Source organism: Monodelphis domestica, chromosome 2 (genome assembly GCF_027887165.1).
Source record: "Monodelphis domestica isolate mMonDom1 chromosome 2, mMonDom1.pri, whole genome shotgun sequence".
Taxonomy (NCBI): Eukaryota; Metazoa; Chordata; class Mammalia; order Didelphimorphia; family Didelphidae; genus Monodelphis; species Monodelphis domestica.
This window is the reverse complement of record NC_077228.1, coordinates 141,311,572-141,336,942: the sequence shown is the minus strand read 5'-3', so window position 1 is coordinate 141,336,942 and position 25,371 is coordinate 141,311,572. Positions and strand designations below refer to the sequence as shown.

The 25,371-nt window shown below is 38.9% G+C and overlaps 1 protein-coding gene across 1 annotated transcript in view; it reads left to right on the top strand.

Annotated features, from left to right (window-relative positions):
* The window catches only part of KIF26B (kinesin family member 26B), a 636,727-nt gene that overhangs the window by 184,261 nt on the left and 427,095 nt on the right, over nucleotides 1–25,371 (top strand). The gene's annotated exons all lie outside the window — the stretch shown is intronic.

The following is a 25,371-nucleotide window of genomic DNA, read 5'->3' as shown; positions in this document are numbered from 1 at the left end:
TCTGTTAACTTCCTATTAGAAGTACATACAATAAATGTCAGATGCTGTAAGACACATGCCATTTTAAGATGTTCTTCCATCCGAGGAGATGACATGGGGGTAGATGGAAGTGGGATGGCATTTGACTGAGGCTATAAGGAGAAAGAGGAGACTAATGGAAATGACAAAGAAATAGAGGTGACAATGACTATGAGAGAAATATGTCAGTGTCAGTCAGAGTGGAGGTAGCTCTAACCTGGATGTGCCAATTTTAATTTGGAAGGAGTACACTTCTAAAGGAATTCAGTTACCGGATTATTAATTGGGGGAGACTAGACAGCATTACTGAGTATAGCTGACAGTGGAGACATTCTGAGTGAGAAAGAGAACAGATTGAAATCAGCCTGAGAGGAAAGCACCTCTAATTTGAGATAGTGAAGACAAGTCAAAGCTGAAGGCTTATTTTTAAAAGAAAGGGAATACTGATAGCCTAATTAACCTAATAGAAATCTTAACTAAGTTAAAAAAAAATCAGTCTTAGCATGCTTATTTAGACTGAGGCTGCTGTACGAACCCCAAATTTGAAGGGATTCTTTGGGGTCTGTTGTAGCAATATCATACATGGTGTGGACAACTCTTGGCCAAAGGTTGTATCTCTCCTCTTGATTTCAACTATAGGGGTCCCTTCCAGGTCACAGGAGTGGCGGGCATGGTGCCCCCACAATCTAGAAAATCCCTGCAAGATTTTTTTGACTCTCCCTTCATACCAGAGAAGAAGTCTGAATTTTTTCTTTTTCTTTTATGGGTTGTTTATAGTACTTTACTGTAAAATTTGGGTTAAGTATTTGGTCATAGGCTTATGTGTAGGTCAATATTATGATAACTCTACATTTTTCTAGTCTTTGTATATCATCTGCTGGTTTTCACATTCTTCTTGCAAACTTTAATTTTTTACTTATTTTAACTTTAAAAAAGAAATTGTGTATATTTTGTTCTTAAAAATAAGATATGTTGACATATGATACTATACATTTTATGCATTTCTGAGTTTCTAAATGTTTTCTGTATCTACTGGCCTTTTCATATTGTCTGTAGCTTCTGCAAAACTCCCCCCTCCCATTTCCATTTAATTCCTTATACCAACCCATGATATATTGAAACCCCAATAGGGAAAGTTGAGATGTGGAAGGGATACCTGTAATGCCATTCTAGTTTGGGCTCTCTTTACCTCAGATCTTGACTTCTAAAATCCTTTTAGCTAGTTTCTGTGCCCTCAGTCTCTTCTTTCTTCAGTCCATCTTTCACAACACTGACTAAATCATCATTCTAATGTTAAGGTTCACCTCCTAGCACTTGATTACTTAAAAACCTTCAGGGGAGGGGACAGCTAGGTAGCTCAAGGATTGAGAGAGAGGCTTACAGTCCTGGGGTTAAATTTGGCTTTAGATACTTTCTAGCTGTGTGACCTTGGACAAGTCACTTAACCCCCATTATCTAGTTTTTACTGTTCTTCTGCCTTGGAACCAATATACAGTATTGGTTGTAATACAGAAGGGAAGCATATAAAAAACTCAAACAACTTTTAATGGCTCCCTGCCATCCACTGGTTTTAGCCTACCTTTCTGGTGATATTTCTTTTTCCTGAATAAGAGGAAAATTGGGATTTTAGAAAGGGAAGCTCAATGGTTTCTCAATGGCAGCTTGTGGAAACTGGTAGGAAGGAGCTGACTGAGGATGTACCAGAATATTTCATTCATTCTTGGAGTGAGAGGTTATGGTGCTAACATAGTTCTCTATGTCAGTATATGCAGGGTGATACATCATGTGTTATTATTAATATATTCTTGTCTATTAAAGAGCAATTTACTCTAATTTTCTGTCATTTTGTGGTGCTATGCAAAAGGCATTAAAAGCTATGGATTTAAATGAGGGTGTTGGGATTTCCTTAAGAAAAACAGTGAATTTCCGGAGTAGTCATTGATGCTGAAAGTGGCAATAGAGCTGAAAAATCAGTTAGCCTTCTCAAATTCTGGCTAATTGTGTGTGTGTGTGTGTGTGTGTGTGTGTGTGTGTGTGTAGTTAGGGACATGGAAAAAGACCACTACATTTTTATAATTCATAACCTATTCAGGAGAGACCCACTTTTCCTCCTCTTAATGAAATAATCTCAGTATTGGGCTTAATTCTTTAATTCTTCTCTTGCCCAGTCTTAGGTAATTAGAAAAGTTCTGCCTAGACCTGTCACTCTTCCTCCAAATGTCAAAAGGGGGAAAATTTATCATTATCAGGCAGGGAAAATCTGCCTAGAAATTTCCAACCATTTCCCCCCTGACACCTCTAGGTTTTACCCATTCTCCTTTCTGGATGAGACTCCCAGACAGATAAGTGCTGGGGGTCTGCCACAGGCTGGCAGGAGCTGCTAACTTTCTGGGTGACATTGCCCAGGCCTGGAATGTCTCCTTGTCCTTCTCACCTGCTCCCTGATGGTGATAATGGTTCCTTTCAGTCTCCCTGTCTGTGTCAGCCCAGAGGCATGTGTGGAGGGCTCATTAGGGCCTATCTTTAAAGCACTGTGACTGAGGCATTTTTAAATACGAGAAGTTTCATCTTCTTGGTTAACAGAGAGGAGATAGTTCGTTTATTGGAGACCAGTTCCCTTGCAGGGGGACACAATGCTATTCTGGAGAAATTAGAAATGAGGGATCTGCTGGTTTCTTTCTAGGAGGCTGAAAGCTAGAAATGGGTGGACCTGGCACTCTCAGGCCCACGTGGGTGCTTGGTAGAAAATTAATATAGCTCCTTGTGAAATTACACATGAAGAACTCTTCCAGATCTTGCTGTCCTGCAAATTGACAGCTGGCTGCAAGACAGGAGGCAGATTGGGATGGTGTTCCCAGGAGGTCTCTCAAGAGATTTGGGGTGGGCTAGGGAGGGTATCAAGAGCTCTGATTTTCTTGAGAGTTTCTCTTAATAATTGGAATTAAATAGTGAAATGATCTTCATCCAGGAAAAAGGGACCAAAATCCAAAAAAAGTAAAAGGAATGAAATACAGGCAAGAAATTGTAACTGAAAAAGGTATCATGAATGAATGAATAAAAAGTGTTCTTCACTTACTATGTGATAGGTATTGGGGATAAAAATAGTAAAAAGAGAGACAGAGACAGAGACAGACAGACAGAAACACAGAGAGAAATACACACACACAGACACAGAAGGAGAGAGAGAGAAACACAGAAATATAGATATATACAACACAGAGACAGATCCTGACCTAAAGGATCATATCTATTCTAACAAAGGAAAACAATGCATAGGGGAGTAGTAGGTGACCAGGCAGAGGTGTTTTGTTCTGGGGGGTTAGAAGAGGGATGGGGGTATATGGGCAGTGAGAAGCAGATAGTGGGATAGCTTGGATGTAGAGATGAAGTGTGGTACCTAGAGCTAGCAAGGTGTGATCTAAATGGGATAGGTGGCACACATTCAGTCATCATCTATCACAGAGCAGGTCCTTTGAATGGGTGTACTAAAGGTGAATGGATTAATTTTCCCAGGGACTGGGGAATTCTGGAATTCCTGGTGTGCAGGTCCAGATCTCAGATGTGGTGATGCCAAGGTAAGAGCACCAGACAGAAAGACTGATCTCTGCCACTCACTAGCTATGTGATTTGAAGGAAATGAAAGAATCACTTTGGGCCTGAGTTTCCTCAGTGTGGAAAGAGTGCTGGATTTGGATCAGAGTTTGAATACTAGCATTGCCATTAATTAACTGTGGTGTTAGGTAGATTGCTTAAATTTCCTTATCTGTAAAGTGACAGGGTTGGACCAGATGACTTGAGCTCCTTGCCGTCCCTAAATTTATGATCCCAGGAGCTGTAAAAAGAGCAAATTGGATTAGATGCTTTTGAACATCCCTTCCATCTCTAATATTCTGTGATCCTATTTAGTTCTCTAAAAAAATGCAGGCAAAGGCAACCTGATTGAAACTGTAATTTCAAGCTACAGATATTCACTCAAGCAGGAGAAAATTGGAAAGCCAGAGCACAGAAGTGAATTGAGGGTGATAGGGTTTTGCAATGTGACATGGCAATGAAAGGAATCGGTGAGATTTGAAGTGACAGAAGCAGAAACAGGCTGTTGTAGAAACTCAGGTCCCACAGGCTGATGGGGAAATAGTACCTATAGTCCAGCTTTCTCTCTATGGTGGCCAGTTAGTTAACTGGGATGAGAGAGTTAAACTCAAGGGATTTCTGAGAGGTAAGATGAAAACCAATAGGAGTCTGAAAAGAACTTTTTAGAAAAAGAATTTCTCAAGAATTAAGCTTATAGTTTGGCTATGGAAGCCTGAGGGGAACTTAATTCCCCAGGCCAGAGATTTCTTCATTTTAAAATAAAAAAAAAGAAAAATAATTTTAAAAGTAAATTTCAATTTTACTTTAAATTGAATGTCAAAGAAGCAGGGAATTTCATTTTTTCCCTACAAAAGTACCTCAAGAAAGATGCCCCCTAATCCAATTGTAAAGACCAATCAGTGAGGTTTAGTAAGAGAGAGCCACCCCTAACAGCCAGATTGTTGTTAGAAATTCCAATGGCACTTTGATTTCATCAATATAGATGTTTTCTCCAGTGATAAGGATAATAACCCATCTCCATCTGACTATCCCATTTGACTTTTGTCTCTACTCTGCTAATTTTGCCAGTAGAGGTCCCAACAACATGCAAGGAGGCTCTTCTTCATTTTTTCTTGATACTATGAGAATACCAGTAGGGCACATGGGAGTAGTCATTGGGGAAGCCTTTTTAGAGAAGATGAGATTGTAATTGAGTCTTGAAGCCAGGAGGCAGAGATGAAGAGGGAGAGTGTGTTCTAAACATGGTGGGGGGGGGGCGTCAATCAATGATAGGTTTCAGGAGATGGATTGTCTTGTCCAAGGAATAGCAAGGAGACCAATGTTACTGGCTTGCAGAATATGTGGGATAGGGGGAGGTGTAAAGTTCAAGAAGAATGGAAGGCTAGGAGGGGGCCACATTGTGAAGGACTTTGAATGTTAAACAGAAGATTTTCTGTTTGATCCTGAACATGAAAAGGAGCCATTAGTGTTTATTAAACAAGGGGAAAGACATGGGCAAACCTGAGTTTTAGGAAGATTAGTCTGACAGCTGACTGGAGTTTGGACTAGAGTAAGGAGAAACTTAAGGTTGGGCAGCCAATTAGAAGGCCAAATTCTTTCAAGTGCTGTGGAACTTGTGTAGCTTGCAATGTTCTAGGATTTGATATAACGAACAGTGTCATCTATAAACAGGAAGACCTGGAGGACCTCACTCTTTAGGAGAACTTCAGCTTGAACTCTGCATTGCCTTTCTCCCATTATGTTGGCAAAAACTTTGCCAACTACTTGCTCCTTTGTTTTAGATTGTTGTGTTGGTGATCAGAGGGTCAATGTGTAATGTTATTTCTGATGTGTTGTCTTTCATGAACTTGAATGATTTTGCTGTGTGGATAAGAGATATCTTGTTGCAAGAGGGTCATTAAGGCTTTGCTTTGTGCTACAGAATCAAACACTACTTTTCATAATCAACAGAAAATAAACACAATGAATTCTTGTATTCTCTGCCTCTTAGTCAATTGTGTAATATTGAAAATGTGGTTTACTGTGAAATATTGCTTCCAGAAGTCAGCCTACTGCCACTATATCCTCATTAAGGATGCCCTTGATCTGTATAGTGTTCTCATAAACTTTTTATATAGATGGGAAAGTAGACACTTAATTTGAAAGCTATTGATGTTCTCTCAATTTCCTTTTTTTACAGTACAAGGTAAAATCTGTGATTTTTTCCTCCATGCTTTTTATTATGTTCCTTCCTTCAGATGCCTTTTGAATAGATCCCTAAGCAGTTTTGATTATATTCCTTCCAGCACAGGTCCCCCCTATGTAGCTTTGTTTAAATCTGGCTGCTTTGACTATCTTGTGCCATTTCTACCTACTCTATAATATCATTATGGCTCTGAACTTGGTGAAAAAAAATTGGTATATAAACCTTGGCAGAATTTTCCCATTTTTCTTCTTCAATTTACTATCCAAAGAGTAGTACACCTTGGATACTGACTCTTTCCAATACTACGTGTCCTCAATTGGTCTTGAAATTAAAATTTAAAACAATTGGAGTGACTCCATTGACCAATATTGGGTCAGAGGATTTTATCACTGAAAGAGAGCTAAGAGATGTGGTGTCAAATGATCATTTAAAAAACCTGGAGGGGGCAGCTGGGTAGCTCAGTGGATTGAGAACCAGGCCTAGAGATGGGAGGTCCTAGTTTCAAATCTGGCCTCAGTCACTTCCCAGTTGTGTGACCCTGGGCAAGTCACTTGACCCCCACTGCCTAGCCCTTACCACTCTTCTGCCTTGGAAACAATACACAGTTTGGATTCCAAGATGGAAGGTAATGGTTTTAAAAACGAATAAATAAAAAACCTGGAAATTGAGATCCAGAGAGGAAAATGAGTTGTTTGACATCATTCCTCAGTTAGTGGGTGAACAGGAGTTCTGATCAAATTAATATATAATTGAGCATATGGAATTTTTATTTATGGACACCACCATCATTTCTGGAATGTTACTGGGCTTTAGACTAAGCAAGAGTTTTGGTGAGCACAGTGGGACTTGCAATTTGGATCACAACCAAAATGGCATTGAGTCCCATCTCTCTCTCTCTCTCTCTCTCTCTCTCTCTCTCTCTCTCTCTCTCTCTCTCTCTCTCTCTCTCTCTCTCTCTCTCTCTCTCATGGCATTGAGTCCCATCTCTCTCTCTCTCTCTCTCTCTCATGGCATTGAGTCCCATCTCTCTCTCTCTCTCTCTCTCTCTCTCTCTCTCTCTCTCTCTCTCTCTCTCTCTGTAAGCTCTGGCATTTTATATAGAGTACAGCGAAAGTCATAGCAAGTGTTAAGCTATTAAAACTATATTCTTTGTATTCAGGAAGAGCTATGGGAACGTAAAAAAAAAGCAGGTATCTTTTTCTTTGCAAGCTGGTATTAAGAGGCTCATTAGAAAAGGCAGTGGGTAGAAGACACTGGGAGGTGGATTAAACCTTAGGAAGTGTCAGCTTCCTAAAGAAGTGTATATGTGCAGAGTGGAGAGGATTTGTGTGTGTGCATGACCCTTTCTTTGAACCTTTCTAAATTCAAGCAGAGCGATGACTAAAAAATGGCGTAACCTGAATCAGACTCCCAAGGGTCAGATGAGATGTGAGCATAACATTTCAGGAGGGGATGGTGTTCCTGACAATTGTTGAAATATTCATCTCTTAAATCGAACTCTGTAACATGAAATATGTTCTCTCTTTTGCTTCTGAATGCATGAGACAAGCCCTTTTTCCTGCCTCTCCCCTCCCCCTAACTTTTTCTAGTAAATTCTTTATCGAAGGAGTCTTTGTCTGGTCTGACCTTCCTTCCCATTTATTTCAGACTCCCCCACTCGGTCACATTTCCCCTTTGCTCTGCCTTTTTTCCCAAGCTCTCACACTGCTGATATTACATTAACAGCCCTCTGCCAAGGGCTCTGTATGTTTCACGCTGGGTGAAATGGAGGCTATCACAGCAGCCCATCATGCAAGTCTGGGGAAAAAAAAACATACCCTGGACTAGACCAAGCGGGCTTTGCCAGCCACAAGCCCTCTGATTCTCCATATCAGTTCAGAGCTAATCATTTCTGGCCTCTTTGAGATGGGTGTCTATGTCACTTCCAAAGACTTTTCTTCCTAATCCCTTTTTAAGTAACAAGGCAGCTATAGAAATCATCTAACCAATCCCTTCATTTCTACTGCTATAGATAGGGGCTGGATCTGTGATTTTATTGGTATAGAAGGAGTAGGTAGAACAGTGGATAGAGTCCTGGTCCTGAAGTCTAAAAGGCTGAATTCGAATTCGTGACCTCAGACTCCAAGTGGCTGTGTAACCCTGGGTGAGTCATGTAACCTCTATTTGCCTCTGTTTTCTCATCTGTAAAATGGGGATAAAAATGAGATAATTGCTTTGTATACTTTAAAGTATTGTATAAATGCTAGCTATATTTCATACTCCCTCTACTATGAAGAATGGCTGAAGTTATAGATTGGGGGAAAATGGGACAAGAACTCAGATGTGCCTCCTGACTGGACTACATATCTAGGCTAGAATATAGTGGAAAAGATACTCAAATAGGAATGAAAAAAACTTGGATTCTAGCATCAGCTACTGAATTGCTAGGTAGTTGGGAAGCTGGAAAGAATGCTGGGTTTGGAGTGAGAGGTCTTAGACCTAAATCCTGCTCCCAGGGTTTGAGATCTGTGTGACCTTGGGCAAATCACTTTCAGATTTTGGGGACCTCATTGGTGAAAAGAGAAGACATGACCAGATGATTTGCGTGGTCCCTAGATTTAGTTCTAAATCTATGATGGTATGATTCTATGACATTTTTGGATCTCTATTTCCTTGGTCAAGTCACTTAACTTTCTAGTTATCAGAACTACCATTGGGAGTTCCTAAATTGGGATCAATTAACTTAAAATATCTATATGCATATTTTAATAACTATATTTCAATATAATGAGGATAGCTAATGTTTATATGGAGCAGCTAGGTAGCACAATGGTGAGATGACTATGTCTGGAGTCAGGAAGACTCATCTTCGGGAGTTCAAATCTGGCCTTGGACATATGCTACGTTTGTGGGCAAGTCACTTAACCCTGTAACAATTAAATTATTTTCTCTACTAAAAGTATTATATTTTAGAGATTTATTAAAGATTATTAAAAATCAAGGATAGAAATCAAGGATAAAGAAATACAAAATAAGAATGCACATGCCTAGGTCACATAGCCCATTCACAGCCACTCACATCTTGCCTGCGTGTCCTTAGAAGCAGAAGCAGAGAGAACCCCGAAGTAGGTGGAGAGTCAGTTTAAATACAAATTGTGTTCTCGGCCCAGGTGAGGACTCAGGTGAGATTTTGGGGAATTCTGGGAACTACCATGGACTTCTGGGGATTGAAGTCTGGAGTTCAAATCTCCATTTTTACAACCCTATTGGTCTCAGTTTCCTCTTCTGTAAAATTACCCAGAGAAGTAAATGGCACTATCTTTGCTAAGAAAACTCCAAATGGGATCATGAAGAGTCAGATGGACTGAAACAACAAAATGCTTACATAGCACTTTATGGTTTGCAGTAGATTGGGTGTCTGTGTTCTCACTTGATCCTCATAACAATCCTGTGAATTAGGTGCTATTATTATTTATGACCTGGGTTCAGATCTCAGCTTTGCCAATTCCCATATGTGACCTTGGCCTCCAAGGCCCTCATCATGTATAAAATGAGGGGATTCTGCCAAATGGCCTCTTAGGTCTCTTCTACCTCTTAGTTTATGGTCCTCTGTCTGGATGGCCCCTATTAACTCCAAATGTTAGCGATGGATATGATGAGATGTAATGGGAAGACCACTGGATTTGGAATCAGGAATTTGGGTTTGAACTTTGACTTGGCTCCTGGCTAGCTGTATAACCATAACTAGCTGCATGGTCTACCTCTTCAAATTACCTTACAGAGTTAATGTAAAGAGTATATATATATATATATATATATATGTATATGTATATGTATATGTAGATACACATTCATATATACCTAAATATATAGCATATACACATATATGGGTAGTATAGTCATACATTTTATTTTTGTAATTGTAGAGAGATATAAATGTGTGTTTCTGTTGATAGATGATATTAATTATCTTCCTTCCAATTTAGAATCAATAATAAGTATTGGTTCCCAGGCAGAAAGGATTTAAGTGCTAGGCAATTATTATTAAGTGACTTTCCCAGGGCCACACAGGTAGGAAGTGTCTGAGACCAGCTTTGAACCCAAGGCCTCTCATTTCTTAGGTCTGACTCTCTTTCCACTTAGCTACCAGGCTGCCCCAAAGATATAAATTATTTCTCTGACACAGTCCAAATGATTTTGGAAGCTAGGTTCTTCAGATTTCCTATGAAGATGGAAATACAGAATGATTGAGAGGTTTGATGTCTTTAAAAGGGTTAGGGAGAGAGAGAGAAAAAGAAAGAACAGAGGCAGCAGAGTTTCTGTAGAAGGAACCCTGGCCCTGGAGTCAGAAGACTTGAGTTCAAATCCTAGTGCTGATGCCCAATCTGTGTATTTTCTTGTAAAATGAGAAGACCGGTCTATCTGGCCTCTGAGGTCCTTTTCACCCTTAGAACACGTCATCTTATGATTTTAGGTGTGGTATCCTCTGTTCAGTGGACCATCAGCTAAAGAAAACAGCCTGTTAATGTTGTGTGGCTCTTGCTAGGTGGCATTTGTAGACTTCTGGAGTTGAATTAGGTGGTGTCTTCTGGGAGGTGCCTCTGAAAAGGCAGCCCCTACTCCTTCACCACTTTGAAAATCCATGCTGACATATTTCGGACCTCTGCCTCCTGCATACTAACTGTTTTGCTAATTGCTCATCTCTAGAAATGTTATTAAAATACCTTCCCAGGGCTAAGGAATGCTGCCTTGTAGCAGCTGATTAATAGCAGGGTAATTACCTTTACTTTCTTTGCTTTGAAAGCAGTATCACCTGGGTCTTTACCCGCTTTCAGAGCTGCTGCACAGAAGAGAGCTACACCAGCTCAGCCCTCCCGGTGACAGCAGGGTGAGAAGCCCCAGGGGCTGGGAAATGAGCCCTACAGGATCCCATAGGTCTTTAGTCGCTTGGCTGCACCTACTGGGGTTAGACCAACACCAGAAATATTCTTCAGAGAAGCTGGACAGCCATCTTCTGTGATTGCCTCCCAAACTCCTTCCATCTGCGGATGAGAAACCAGAAGCTCAGAGAGTTTAAGGTCAATGGAGGCCACAGACACCCAGAAAATCAGCAGCAGAGCTGATTTTAGAGCAGGAGTTTCACGATTATCAGTGTATATTCACAGGGGCAAGGCATGGGAGGGGGCTGAAAAGGCAAAACTAGGGGATCCAGAAGATGCAATTAGCTCCCTCTGCAGCCTATGGTTTTTGATGGTTTTCTGTAGGGTTAGCAGATTATCAGATCCTAAACAGTTTCTCTTCCTTTTTAAACTTGGCTCTTTTGAACCTGGTGGCTGGAAACTTCTATTGAGTGCTAACTATATGCATAGATGTATATAGTATTTAGGCATATACATACATGTATATAGGAAAACTTTGTTTAGGTACATTAATTTTATATTAACATGCCAATCATCATGCAACATCATTAATATATTATTAATTTATATCAATTGCATCAAGTGACATATTATCAATATATCAATCACACACTATTATTATTGTTTATATATTAATAACTATTTCAATAATGATAGCTCTATTTGTATAGTTCTTGACAATTTGCAGAGGATTATGCATATGCCCTCTCCCTTGATCCTCCTAATAACTTGGTAAGTTAGATGATGTTCTCTTCATTTTATAAATGGGGTAACAGGCTGAGCAGTCGAGTGTTTTCCCCAGGGTTACACAGCTAGTGAGTGTCAGTAGCACGATTTGAAGTTAGGTCTTCCAGACTACATCCAGTGCCTTGTAAAATTTAAATTTAAATCAATTACTCCAGGTTCTTATTTTCCATAGAGTTTTACTAATAATCACTGAAGAGAGAGAAAGCAGATTAAAGTCTAATCTCACCTAACTGACCTCGTGTGTGGATTCTCCTGCCTGGCTCTCCAGCTGTGTTCTGGCAAGTGGCAGGGCCACACCAAAACTTTTATCCTTCATCCCCTCCATGCACGTGCATTCACATCTGAAAGCACACAAATAGGATGCTGGGTAAAATGAGGTGGGCCAGATGAAACTTGGGGACTGAATTCTATCTACACAACCCTTACCTACTGTTCCACCTGGCTGCCTAGGAAATCTCACATATGGATGGCTGCCTTTGTAATTCTGTATATTTTATTTTATCAGTGTTTAAAAGCAAATTCTGAGAAAGAATTCATAGGACCCTGCCCAAGGGGTCCAGGATCCAAAAAAAGTTGAGAACCCTTGGCTGAATAAGAACTGTAGGTTGTCCCTCCTCTGAATATTTTAACTGGTTGGTTTCTGCTCTCTTCATTTGGAATTGCCTCTCTACCCCTCATTCTTTCCTATGTAGGGCAGGGAAAGGGTCTGACACACTGCTATGACTGATCAGAGTCTGCTAGATTTGTTTCTATCTGCTTTTTTCAATTAGTCAACTGGCATTATTTATTTATTTATTTATTTTAAAACCCTTACTTTCTGTCCTAGAATCAACATTAAGTAACAGTTCCAAGGCAGAAGAAAGGAAAGGGGAAGGCAGTTGGGACTAAATGTCCAGGATCACACAGCTAGGAAGTATCTGAGGACAGATTAAAACCCAAGACCTTTCATCTCCAGGCCTGGCTCTCTATCCTCTGAGCTGCCAAGCTGCCTCTCAATGAGCATTTATTAAGCACCTGTTGTTGTTCAGTTATTCAGTCTTGTCCAATTCTTTGTGACCATGTGGACAACAGCACAACAATACTGTCCATTAACCATTTTTGGGATGGCAGTGAGGTGAAATGGCCTTTATTAAATACTTTGGTTTTGCTGGGTTGGTTTCTGTTTTTGTCTTCAGACTGAGTCTCCCTATCTGATTTGGGTTGGAAATACAGCAGTCAGTCATGGGCCTCATCTCAGTATCGATCCATATGGAAACTTTAGGCTACTCCATTTTTTCTAATGTGTGCTGGTTTTGCCCTTCCTCAGGCAGCCTGGTGACCCATGCTCCTAGAGGCTCACCACATTGGTAGCATGCTTAGTGTAGACATAAGATTGACTTCAGTACTAATGCACTTCAGAGCTTCTGCCCCATTACTGACTATGTATATTGTACATCCAGTCCTTTTGACTACCGAACATTGGTTTCCAACTACAGAAGATGGTGAATGAAAAATATATGGTTGTAGTAATAATCTAAACAGTGACTATGAAGATTGCTGTCTTTCCTAGGCAAAGTGAGATTTGTGACCAAATGAAAAGGAAAATGTTACTGCATTGATATGACTCTGTCTCAATCTCTATCTCTATCTCTTTCTTTTTTTCCTCTCCACTTCTCTCTCTCACTCTCTCTTTCCCTCCCTCTCTTCCCCCTCTCTTCCTCTCTTTTCTCTCCATATCTCTCTCCCCCTCTTTCTCTCTCTTCCTCTTTCTCTTTCCTTCCCTCTCTTCTCCCTCTCTCTCCCCTCTCTCCCTCCCTCTATCTCCTTTCTTTTCCTCCCTCTCTTTTCCTCTCTCTCCCCCTCTTTCTCCCTTTTCTCTTCCTCTCCTTTCTCTCCCTCTCTCTCCCTTTCTCTCTCTCCCTCTTTCTCTCTATTTCTCTCGTCTTCCTCTTTCTCTCCCTCTCTTTCCCCCTCTCTTTCTCTCTCCCTTTCTCTCTCCCCTTCTTTCTCTCTCTTCCTCTTTCTCTTTCCCTCCCTCTCTTCTCCCCTCTCTCCCCCCCTCTCCCTTTCTCTCTCCCTCTCTCTTCTTTGTTCTCTCCCTCTCTCTTCCTCATCCTCTTTTTCTTTTTTCCCTCTCCCTCTCCCCTTCCCACTCTCTATATATTTACATACACATATTATTATATATTAGGGTCTATGGGGTGTTCAGGAAGGACAAGTACTGTTGTGTGAGCTCTTTTCAGAGTTCCTCATCTACTTCTCACCCAATTCTCATCTGTGGTCCAAGGAGCTGTAGCATGAACAGCAACCATACCCTGGTAAAACCATTTGGACAGTCAGGCTAAACCAGGTTGAGGAAAATTGATAAGCCTCAAACCTGTCAGTGAGTCTGCCCCAAAGATGTGAAGACTTCCCTCAATGGAACGGGTGGATAAGAATAATTTGTTCCAATGACCATAAAAGCAGCTAAAGTAGGTTCTGTGTCATGCTTAGAGGTTGGTCAAACATTGAAGATTCCAGAGTTATCCATTGCATCCCAGCTCGTTGCTGGTCATCCTGACTTTTGTCTTTCTGATTTGATAACTCTGGAAGAATGAACTGATGACCTTGTACAATTCTGCCTCATTTAAATCCAATTCACATTTAAGTCAAGATATCACCCTGTGATGTCACTGGTTCTCATACAAACAAAGGATGAACACCATTATTATGTAATATGTAGCAACATACTTATGTGTATGATATATCATTATACATGCATGTACACATGTATATTATACATTATTAGATATATTCTATATCTGTGTATACACATGGATGTAATTACCTTATTTGAGCCTCATAACCCTGTGAGATAGGTACTGTTGGGATTATTCTTCCCATTTTATGGACCAGGAAAGACAATTTACTTCCCTCATTTAATATATATTATGTGCCATAAGCCATGGATTTAGAAAGCTGGAAAAATATACGGAAATATTGTAAGGCTTTTGTTATTTTCTTTCTTTCTTTTTTTAACTCATTATTTTCTGGACCAACCTATTTTTCTACCCCAGGCGTGCATCTGAATGCAGATGGCACTCCATTATAGCTCTGTATCTCTCCTCCAGATATCTCAAGGCCAACTTCATTAAAGTGGAAAGCCTGGCTCTTCTCCAAATAAGCAATTTCAAATGAAACTGATACCCAGGCTAGGAATTTTGGTTTACCTCCTAGATAGTGTGATCTCCTCATTTGATTAACAACCCCCTAGCAGTTTATAATGCCTACAGAACAGTTTGACTCATAAGTACTTCTTCCAGACTTTCAACACCCCTGCCAATTATCCAGTTGTTGGGTTTTCTCCAAAAGTGACCATTTGTTTGTTGGTGAGGGAGTGGGGATGGGGGTTTGTAGTGTATAGGATGCTGATTCTTCAGGGAAATATTCCAAATGAGTATGCACCTGGATTTATCAGGTGAAAAAGAGCCTAAGACTGCAACAGGGGAACATGTAGGAATTTCTGACTGTATCGTGTGTTTAAACATTGTAACTGCTGAGCTGTAAGAAGCCTTTCCCAGACCTTCATCTTAGGTTCTTCTCTCTGAGCTTACTTCCACTTTCTCCTATTTATATATTTATATATATATATATATATCTTATTTGTTCATATCTGTTTCCATTTTGTCTCCCCTTGTAGACTGTGAACTCCTTGAAAGAAGAGTCTATTTTTTTGCCTTTTGTTGTATCTTCAGCATAGCATCTAATACATTGTAAGAGATTAATAAAGGCCAGTTGACTTGACCTACTTGAGTGCTTACTGTTCCCACCCCCCCCCAAACACTTTAAAGAACAATGCATTAAACAATTATTTATCTTTAGTCGTTTTTATTGCATCTTTGTTTTGTGATCCTTTAAGGACTAGCTGATATATATGGCAAGCATGCTATTCCTGTTCAGTTCTGTCTCTGACTCTTTGTGACTCCATTTGAGATTTTCTTGGCAGAGATCCTGGAATGGTTTGCCATTTTCTTCTCCAGTTCATTTTATAGATGAGTAAACCGAGGCAAACAAGGTTAATGACTTATCCAGGATTATATAACTAATATGTGTCTGAGGTTGGTTTTGAACTCAGGTCTTCCTGACTCTAGGCCTGGTACTTTATCAAATCCTGTGCCATTCAGCTGCCCTGATTTAATGATAAGTTTATGTTCTGAAGCATTGACCATCACCTACAATGGCAAGAAATATGTCATTCATCAGGTAGAATTGTGCTTTCTGGTCATCCCTATGACCTTTTGTCATCAACTTAATGGGGCTAAATATCTTTGGCCAGGGCAGCCCTGCTGATTTATTTTTCTCTATTGATATGCTCACCGCTTGGAAATTTCATATTAATGTTCCTTTTTACTGGCTTAGACTGCCAATATACATCGTCTTCATCCTTGCTAATACATATCACTTTATTAATTTTCAAGTGCCAAGAGTCAAAACTCATTATAAGAGGTAGATTTCTGATATAATAATTTCCCTAAAGGAGAAAATATACTCTGGTAATGGTGACATTAAAAAAAAACCCTGAAATATAGTTTGGATTTGGGAGGAAAGATTTGAGGTGAAAAAGAGGAAGAATATTCTTTTATGAATTATGGTTCATTTGGGACGCATTCTGTGCTTTGCTGTGGAAGGAGCATTGGTTTTGGAATCAGAAGATTTCAGTTTAAAATCCTAGCTCTTCCATAAATCCTGTCTCTCAGAGCAAGTTATTCCTGTCCTTTTCTTCCCTTTTATGAAGATAGAACTAAACCTAACCCTTTGTCTAGCAAGAACTTAAAGTACCCCTCTTCAGCACCTAACTAACCATTAAGTGAGTTCACAAGTCACTAGCTCACACCTGCAAAGGCCACAAGCATTGCTCCCCCCCCCCCACTTCCCACCCTGGGCAATGCTAGGCAAATTGGGAAGCTCTGATTGGTTCCCTTGAAGTAGAGTGACAGGAAGTGATGTGGAAAAAACTACTTTAAAAAGGCCAGCCTGAAAAAATTGGAAAATGAGGGGATGCTCTCCAATTGGGGAGTGGCTGAACAAATTGTGGTATCTGATGGTGATGGAATACTATTGTGCTCAAAGGAATAATGAATTGGAGGAATTCCATGGAGACTGGAACAACCTCCAGGAATTGATGCAGAGTGAAAAAAGCAGAACCAGGAAAACATTGTACACAGAGACTGATACACTGTGGCACAATCGAATTTAATGGACTTCTCCATTAGTGGCAATGCAGTGATCCTGAATAACCTGGAGGGATCTATGAGAAAGGACACTGTCCACATTCAGAGGAAGAACTGTGGGAGCAGAAATACTGAAGAAAAACAACTGCTTGATTACATGGGTTGAGGGTGATATGATTGGGGATGTAGACTAAATGATCACCCTAGTGCAAACATCAACAACATGGAAATAAATTTTGATCAAGGACATATGTAAAACCCAGTGGAATTGTGCGTTGGTTATGGGAAGGCATTGGGGGAGGGGAGGGAAAGAATATGATTTTTGTAACCAAGGAAAAATATTCTAAATTTTTAAAATTTTTAAAATTTTTTTTAATTTTTAAAAAAGGCCAGCCTGAGCATTCTGGGACTCACTCTGCATTGGTGAGCCAGGCTGGAGGAGGACTCTTTGCTTCCTTAGTTTTGGAGAGGTTGGTTTTTGGAGAGACTTTTCCTTTGAATTCTGTGCTGGCAAGTAGAGCTGAAGAGATATGCTTTTCCTTGAAGTAATTAAGTAATTCTTTGATAGTGAACCCTGGCTGAAGACATCACTGGGATGTCTGGCTGAGGACTATCAGGAAATCCACATGGTGATCAGGACTTAGGGAAGCCCCTGCCCTGGGCTGAGCTGGACTTCACTAGAGCAGCATTTAGGGCTGGTAGACTAGACCAGGATTTGTCTCCTTCCTATATTTCCCACTTTCACTATTGCTATCTTGTTGTAAATAAAAGCTGCTTACAGTAATTTTTGATTTAAGGGCTAATATTTTATAAATGGTGACCACTTTTATAACTCTCATATTGAGTCAAACCTTGATTTAATTTTTACCCTTCCCTTCCCTTCCCTTCCCTTCCCTTCCCTTCCCTTCCCTTCCCTTCCCTTCCCTTCCCTTCCCTTCCCTTCCCTTCCGTACTTAACAAATGTTTGTTATGTATTACCTCCCCAGCTCTAACCCCCCCCAACCATTGGACTAAATAACTTTGAAGACCCTTTCCAACTTTAGATCTTTGACCTTATGATGATACAATATTGAGTCAATTCTTTCTTTGGAGGCAGATGGTGGGGCAGCTAAGTGGCATGGTAGTGCTGGACCATTTGCATATTTCTGAGTTCAAATCCATTCTCAGAAACTTGCTAGCTATGTGATCCTGGGCAAGTCACTTAACCCTGTTTGCCTCAGTTTCCTCATCTGCAACATGAACTTGAGAAGGAAATGGCAAACTGCTCTAATACCTTTGCTAGGAAAACTCCACATGGGGTAACAGAATAGTTGGACAAGACTGGAAGTAGATGGCATTTTTCTACCATGAGTCCTTTGGAATCATTGTAGATCATTGTATTGCTGAGAATAGCAGTCATTCACAATAGATTTTTGCACGATATTGCTTTTACTACGTATAATGATCTCCTGGGTTCTGTTCACTTTACTTTTCATCAGTTCATGTAAGTCCTCCCAGGTTTTTCTGAAATAATTGTGCTCATTATTTTTAATAGCACAATAATATTCCATTACAATCATATGTGACAATTTTCAGCCATTTTCTACCAGAAACTTTTTGAAAGCATTTCATAGCCATTTTAGTCATTTTGATATCTTTCTTATATTTAATGGAATATTAAATGTTTTGGGTGGATGGAGAAGGGCTAAATGAAAAGAAAGCAATAGCAATAGGAAATAGGACTGATTTCTTTGATCTACTGGCACATTATTCAATTAGCTATCCCAAGCCTTTCCACAGAGTCCAATATTATTAACTAGTGAATCCCCATTTTGAAATGAACTGAAACTGCAGCTGGTTCAAGTTATCATCTCATTGTCTCTCATCAATCTAGAGGTAGATTAGCTGGGATTTGAACCCAGTGCTTCAGAATGTCTAGTACTTTTTACTGTGTTGAACTCTGTTGCCTATTAGAAATCTCAGAAAGGAGTGATTGACCTGGTTATGTAATACAATTAATTGTACATGGTATGGGGTGAGGGGAAGAGAGATAGGAACAAAACCATTAACTTTATAGATATCAGGAGGAAAAAAGAACCAGGGAATAGAAGCTCAAAATAATGCTGATTAAGTTAAAAAAATCAGTACCCCTCTAACCAAAAATATGAATACTGATTCTAGGTACCCAACTTCACTTATTAATACATTATTGGTTGGAAGGTGGAAAGATTAATTGACTTCATCTACTCAGAATGTGAGTGATTTTGGTTATGATATATTTGTAGGAGATAGCTAATGAATTTTAGATTGAAGTCATTTGAGATTTGAAGCTGGAGCTAGCTAACAGCTTTCATAAATAAAAGCTATTGTTTTACATAAAAGCTGGCTTTTCCCACCATAATATATATATATATATATATATATATATATACACACATATATATTCCCACTGGATACAAGAAATAAACTCCATGTTACCTCTGCTCCTTCAGGATTTTATAATGAAGCAATTCATGTAAAGCCTGTATTAAAAAAAAAAGTCTAGGTATGGCTGATATAAAAGCAAATAAAAAGGCCCTTGGTCTCTTTCCCTCCTATTGTAATCATTTGAATTTTGTTGTGATTTTATAGATCATCAATGCATTTATAATTTTCTTTCTTATAAAAATGTTTATTGGTGACTTTGGTGCTGTTATCACCTCCTTCTTGTAAAAAACCCCTTTTCTGCAAAGTAGGAACAGACAGGTAAGTCAAGCCAACCAATACAATCAGTGAATCTGACAGCATATGTAACATTTGGCATTCAAGATGTCCCAAACCTCAACTGGAAGAGGGAAGTGTGTTTCATTATCTTTCCTCAGGGGCCCAGATTGCTCATTACAATGAATCAGAATTAGCCACTTTTCAGTGTTATATTCATTTATGTTATCCTACTTCTATGTTGTTTTCTGGTTATGCTCATTTTCCTCTGTTGGTACATTTTTGGGCTGAAAAAAAAACAAACAAAAAAAAACCCAAACCAATAATTCACATTTAATCTATTACAATTCATGTGGACCCTAAGCAGGAAAAAAATATTTGAAAAAGACATTTCAATATAATCTAGACTTTTTTTGTGTTAGCCTTGGGAGAAAGTTTATTCTTTCATATATAGCCAGCTTTCTTTGTCAAGCAAATATACGGTATAGAACTCTGCAATGTAGTTTTATTTTAGCCTGTAATAGGAGGTGGGAGGGGGCCTGTGATTTCATTGGCTTCACTATTAGGTTGGAATTAACTAGGAAACAAATTCTTGGCTCTAATGGAGATCTGGGACAAAGAGGGAATCTTATTTTACACAGTGTGAGTAGGGGAACAAACCATAGTGTTCTTGTTACTGGCAGTAATATTGAAGGAGAGAAAGATATGTCCATTTATCTTTAGTAGTTTTGATGCATCCTTGTTTTATGGTCCCCTGAGGACTAGATGGCTTATGTATGACAAACATTTATTATTACGGTTCGGTTGTCTCTGAGTCTTTGTGACTCCGTCTGGGGTTTTCTTGGCAGAGACAGTAAAGTGCTTTGCCATTTCCTTCTCCAGCCTGTCTTACAGATGAGGAAACTGAGGCAAACAAGGTTTAGGACTTACCCAGGGTTCTATCTTCAGGCCTGCTGTTCTATTCAATGTATTATCTCTCTGTCCCAAAGTTTTCTTTAATACCTTTTAATTCCAGGGCTTCCCTTTCTAATATTTCTTACTTATCTTGTTTAGCTTGCTTTGTATATATATATTTGCTTTCATGTTATCATTCCTCATTAGATTGTAAACACCTTGAGAGCAGAAACTGTCTTTTGCCTCTTTTTGCATCCATAGCACTTAGTACAGTGCCTGGCATGTAGTGGGCTCTTAAATGTTTATTGAATTGAAAAATTTAACAGTCTTAAGAATGATCAGAGATTCCCAAAATCACTCCCAAGAGATATATAATGAATGGGTGAGGTATGTGAGGCTACCAAGTGGTCATTCTGGATTAAAGTAAGATGGTGGTGTTATAGCATTCTGATCTAGGGCCTCCCCAACCTCATTAGGCCATTAGTTCAGTATATTCCTTTTTTTCTTTTTAAATTTTCTTTACAATACTTTTTCATGGTTACATGATCCAGGAACCTCTCCCCCCCCCCAAATCCAACAAGCAATTCCACTGGATTATACATATATCACTGTTCAAAACCTATGTCCATGTTATTCATATTTGCAGTCAGTAGAGCAATCTTTTAACATTAAAACCCTAATCATATCCCCATCAAACTACATATTTGATCATATATTTTTCTAATGCATTTCTGGTTCCACAGTTCTTTCTCTGGTTGTGGATAGGTTCTTTCTTCTAAGTTCCTCTAGATTGTCCTTGATCATTGCATTGCTACTGGTAGAAAAGTCCATTACATTCAATTGTACCACAGTGTATCAGTCTCTGTGTACAATGTTCTCCTGGTTCTGCTCCTTTCACTCTGCATCAATTCCTGGAGGTCATTCCAGTTCACATAGAATTCTTCCAGTTCACTATTCCTTTCAGCACAATAATATTCCATTACCACCATATACCACAATTTATTCAACCATTCCCCAATCTATGGATACCCCCTCATTTTCCATTTTTTTTGCCACCACAAATATTGTGACAATGAATATTTTTGTACAAGGCTTTTTCCTCATTACCTCTTTGGGGTACAAACCCAGCAGTGGTATGGCTACCTCAAAGGGCAGGCATTCGTTTAAAGCCCTTTGGGCATAGTTCCAAATTGCCCTCCAGAATGATTGGACCAATTCACAACTCCACCAGCAGTGTATTAGCGTCCCAATTTTGCCACATCCCCTCCAACATTTATCACTTTCCTTTGCTGTCATATTGGCCAATCTGCTAGGTATGAGGTGGTATGTCAGAGTTGTTTTAATTTGCATTTCTCCAATCAGGAGGAATTTAGAACACTTTTTTCATGTGCTCATTGATAGTTTTGACTTCATCCTGTGAAAACTGCCTATTCATGTCCCTTGACCATTTGTCAACTGGGGAATGGCTTGATTTTTTGTAGATTTGACTTAGTTCTTTATGTATTCGGGAAATTAAACCTTTGTCAGAGAGTTTTGTTATGAAAATATTCTCCCAGTTTGTTGCTTTCCTTCTAATTTTGTTTGTATTGGTTTTGTTTGTATAAAACATTTTAAATTTGATATAATTAAAGTCATTCATTTTATATTTTTGCAATGTTCTCTAACTCTTGCTTGGTTTTAAATTCCTTAACTTTCCACAGGTCTGACAGTTGTACTAATCTATGCTCACCTAATTTATTTATTATTTCACTCTTTTTTAAGAGTGGACTATATTTAGGCCATAATATGGCCATAATATATATATATATATATATACACATTATGGCCTATATATACAAATATATAGGCCATAATAATGACCCAAATTTAGGCCATTTAATCATTTTGAATTTATCTTAGTATAGGGTATAAGATATTGATCTAAACCTAATTTTCCCCATGCTATTTTCCAGTTTTCCCAGCAGTTTTTGTCAAATATTGATCTAAACCTAATTTTCCCCATGCTATTTTCCAGTTTTCCCAGCAGTTTTTGTCAAATAGTGAGCTCTTGTTCCAAAAACTGGGGTCTTTGGGTTTATCAAACACTAGCTTACTGAGGTCATTTACCCCTAGTATATTCCACTGATCTACCCTTCTGTCTCTTAGCCAGTACCATATTGTTTTGATGGCCACTGCTTTATAATCCTGTTTAAGATCTGGTTCTGCTAAGTCACCATCCTTACCATTTTTTCCATTATTTCCCTTGATATTCTTGATCTTTTGTTCTTCCAGATGAACTTTGCTATAATTTTTTCTAATTCTATAAAAAAAGTTTTTTGGGAGTTTGATAAGTATGGCATTGAATAAGTTTATTAATTTGGGTAGGATTATCATTTTTATTATATTAGCTCCTTCTACCCAGAAGCAGTGAATATTTTTCCAGTTGTTTAGATCTAGTTTTAATTGTGTGAAAAGTGTTTTGTAGTTGTGTTCATAAAATTCCTCTGTTTATTTTGGCAGATAGAGCCCTAAATATTTTATATTGCTTAGAGTGATTTTAAATGGAGTTTCTCTTTCTAACTCTTGCTACTGAGTTTTGTTGGAAATATATAGAAATGCTGATGATTTGTGTAGGTTTAGTTTGTATCCTGCAACTACTAAAGTTGTTAATTATTTCCACTAACCTTTTAGTTGATTTTCTGAGGTTCTTTAAATATATCATCATATCATCTGCAAAGAGTGATAGTTTAGTCTCCTCGCTGTCTATTTTAATCCCTTCAATTTCTTTTTCTTCTCTAATTGCTACTGCTAGTGTTTCTAGTACAATATTGAATAAAAGAGGTGATAATGGGCATCCTTGCTTCACACCTGATCTTATTGGGGAGGCTTCTAACTTGTCCCCATTGCAGATGATATTTGATGATGGTTTTAAATATGTCCTTTCCCTTCCCTTCCCTTCCCTTCCCTTCCCTTCCCTTCCCTTCCCTTCCCTTCCCTTCCCTTCCCTTCCCTTCCCTTCCCTTCCCTTCCCTTCCCTTCCCTTCCCTTCCCTTCCCTTCCCTTCCCTTCCCTTCCCTTCCCTTCCCTTCCCTTCCCTTCCCTTCCCTTCCCTTCCCTTCCCTTCCCTTCCCTTCCCTTCCCTTCCCTTCCCTTCCCTTCCCTTCCCTTCCCTTCCCTTCCCTTCCCTTCCCTTCCCTTCCCTTCCCTTCCCTCTTTTTATCATTCCACTCCTTGAAATTACCTTATCCTTTTATAATATCTTCCATCTGATTTCTACCATGTTTAAAAAATACCCCAGAACGCATAGGATTTGTATATTATTGCAGAAAAGTTTGTTATGAACTTTTTGCCCATTGTACCATGGGACTGGGATGCCTCCCCTCAATTGAGTCATTTTTTAGGGACAGATGGAATAGCCTTCCAAGCTATACTATAGGGCAATGGCTGATCAGACTCCATCATCAGTCTGAACAGATGTGCTGGCAAGTTTAGTTCCAGTCTTGGTGGTGATGAGTTTATTTCACTTTGTTAATTTCACACTCAGTCCTCTTCATGTTGAATGACACATATTTCATAGATCCTAGAATTTTAGTATTGGAAGGGACTTCATTAATCCATCTCATACCCAGTAAGGAATCTCCATTGTAACATGAGAAATAGTTGTCCATCCTTTGCCTGAGGGCCTCCTTCCAGATGGAACTCACTACCTTCTGAGGCAAGCCATTCCACTTTTGGGCAGCAATAATTATTAGCAAATTTTTCCTCACCTTGAGCAGAAATCTCCCTCTTTGCAACATTTCTCTGTTGCTTCACATTCTTTCTTCCAGAGCCAAGTGTAATCACTTTTTGTCAGGGCAGCTCCTCAAACACTTGAAAAAAATTTTTTTTGCTTATTTGTATTCTGAATTTAAACACCAAAAAAGAGCATTTCCACACATAATAACAAAACATAAATGTGGTCTCTATATAAAACCACAGATTTCCATTTCATATGGCTTACTTAAAAAAGTATATAATAAATTCTACAGTTCACATTGTTTCCTTTTCAACTTCCTTTTATTCTCCATTCTCCATTCAAAAAATAGTTACAGTGGTCCTCCTTTTGAAGATATCTCAAGGTTCTGATTCTCAGTTTGAGTCTTCTCTGGTTCAATTTAAGTAACTCTAATCCTTTTAACAAGCCCTCATTTGGATGAACACAAATCTCTTCACCTCTTCTGTTCCAAAGTTTATTAAAGCCATGGAATAGAGAGCAAAGAGAAACAGTCCATATCAGCTTCCAATCAGACCTTTGTTGTTATCATCATGTACTAACCTACCAGCTACATATATACCCACCAGCAGATGGACATGTACAGGGTTCATTTTTATTTTTTAAGTCCAGTTTATTTAACAACCTCATGCACACACGAGATCAAAGTTGTAATATACAAATTTGTTCTTCAAATCCCCATGAACTCTGATATTTTATAATACATCTAAAAATTCAATATCATTTTATTTTCAGTTCTGAACCTTTCTCTCCTATGTTCCCCTGCTGCACTCAGTGAAAAAGCAAGAAAAACATCCCCCTATTATAAACATGCTTATTCAAACAAAAAAAATTCTTGCATGAATTGTGTCCAAAAAATAAAAAAAATGCAATCTGCTTTGAGCCCATCACCCCTTTATTGGAAAACTAACAACATTTCAAAGAGCTAGACCAGAAAGGGCTCTGGCCCTTTAAGTGCTGAAAAGTTCTCAATGGATGGTAATAAATGGAGGTGTTTTAAATTACAGCATTAACAGTTATAGTTTTGCTGAAGGTCTAACAGGGAAACTTCTATAAGCCCATTTCACTACCTCCTTGTTGCTTGGAAATACAATGAGTTCATTAATGTTTGGTTGTTTAATGGAAATAAACAGAAAAAACCCCATCATATTAGTTACATAGGGTTTAAGGGCATTGTATAATGCTACAGTAATATTGGTGCAGTGAATTAAGTTCTAACAAAAGTGACCACACTTAGGTAACAATAAATCAAGGTGTATGTGTTACAGAAAAAGCAACTGAAAATGGGTTTGTAAATAATAATGTGGAATGGTCTGGTATTAATCAAACTACTGTGCACAGTTGGTTTCTGTTTTCAACTCTAAAATAGGCCCATAGTTAATAGTGAATATATCTATATTTGAAGCATAAAGAACATAA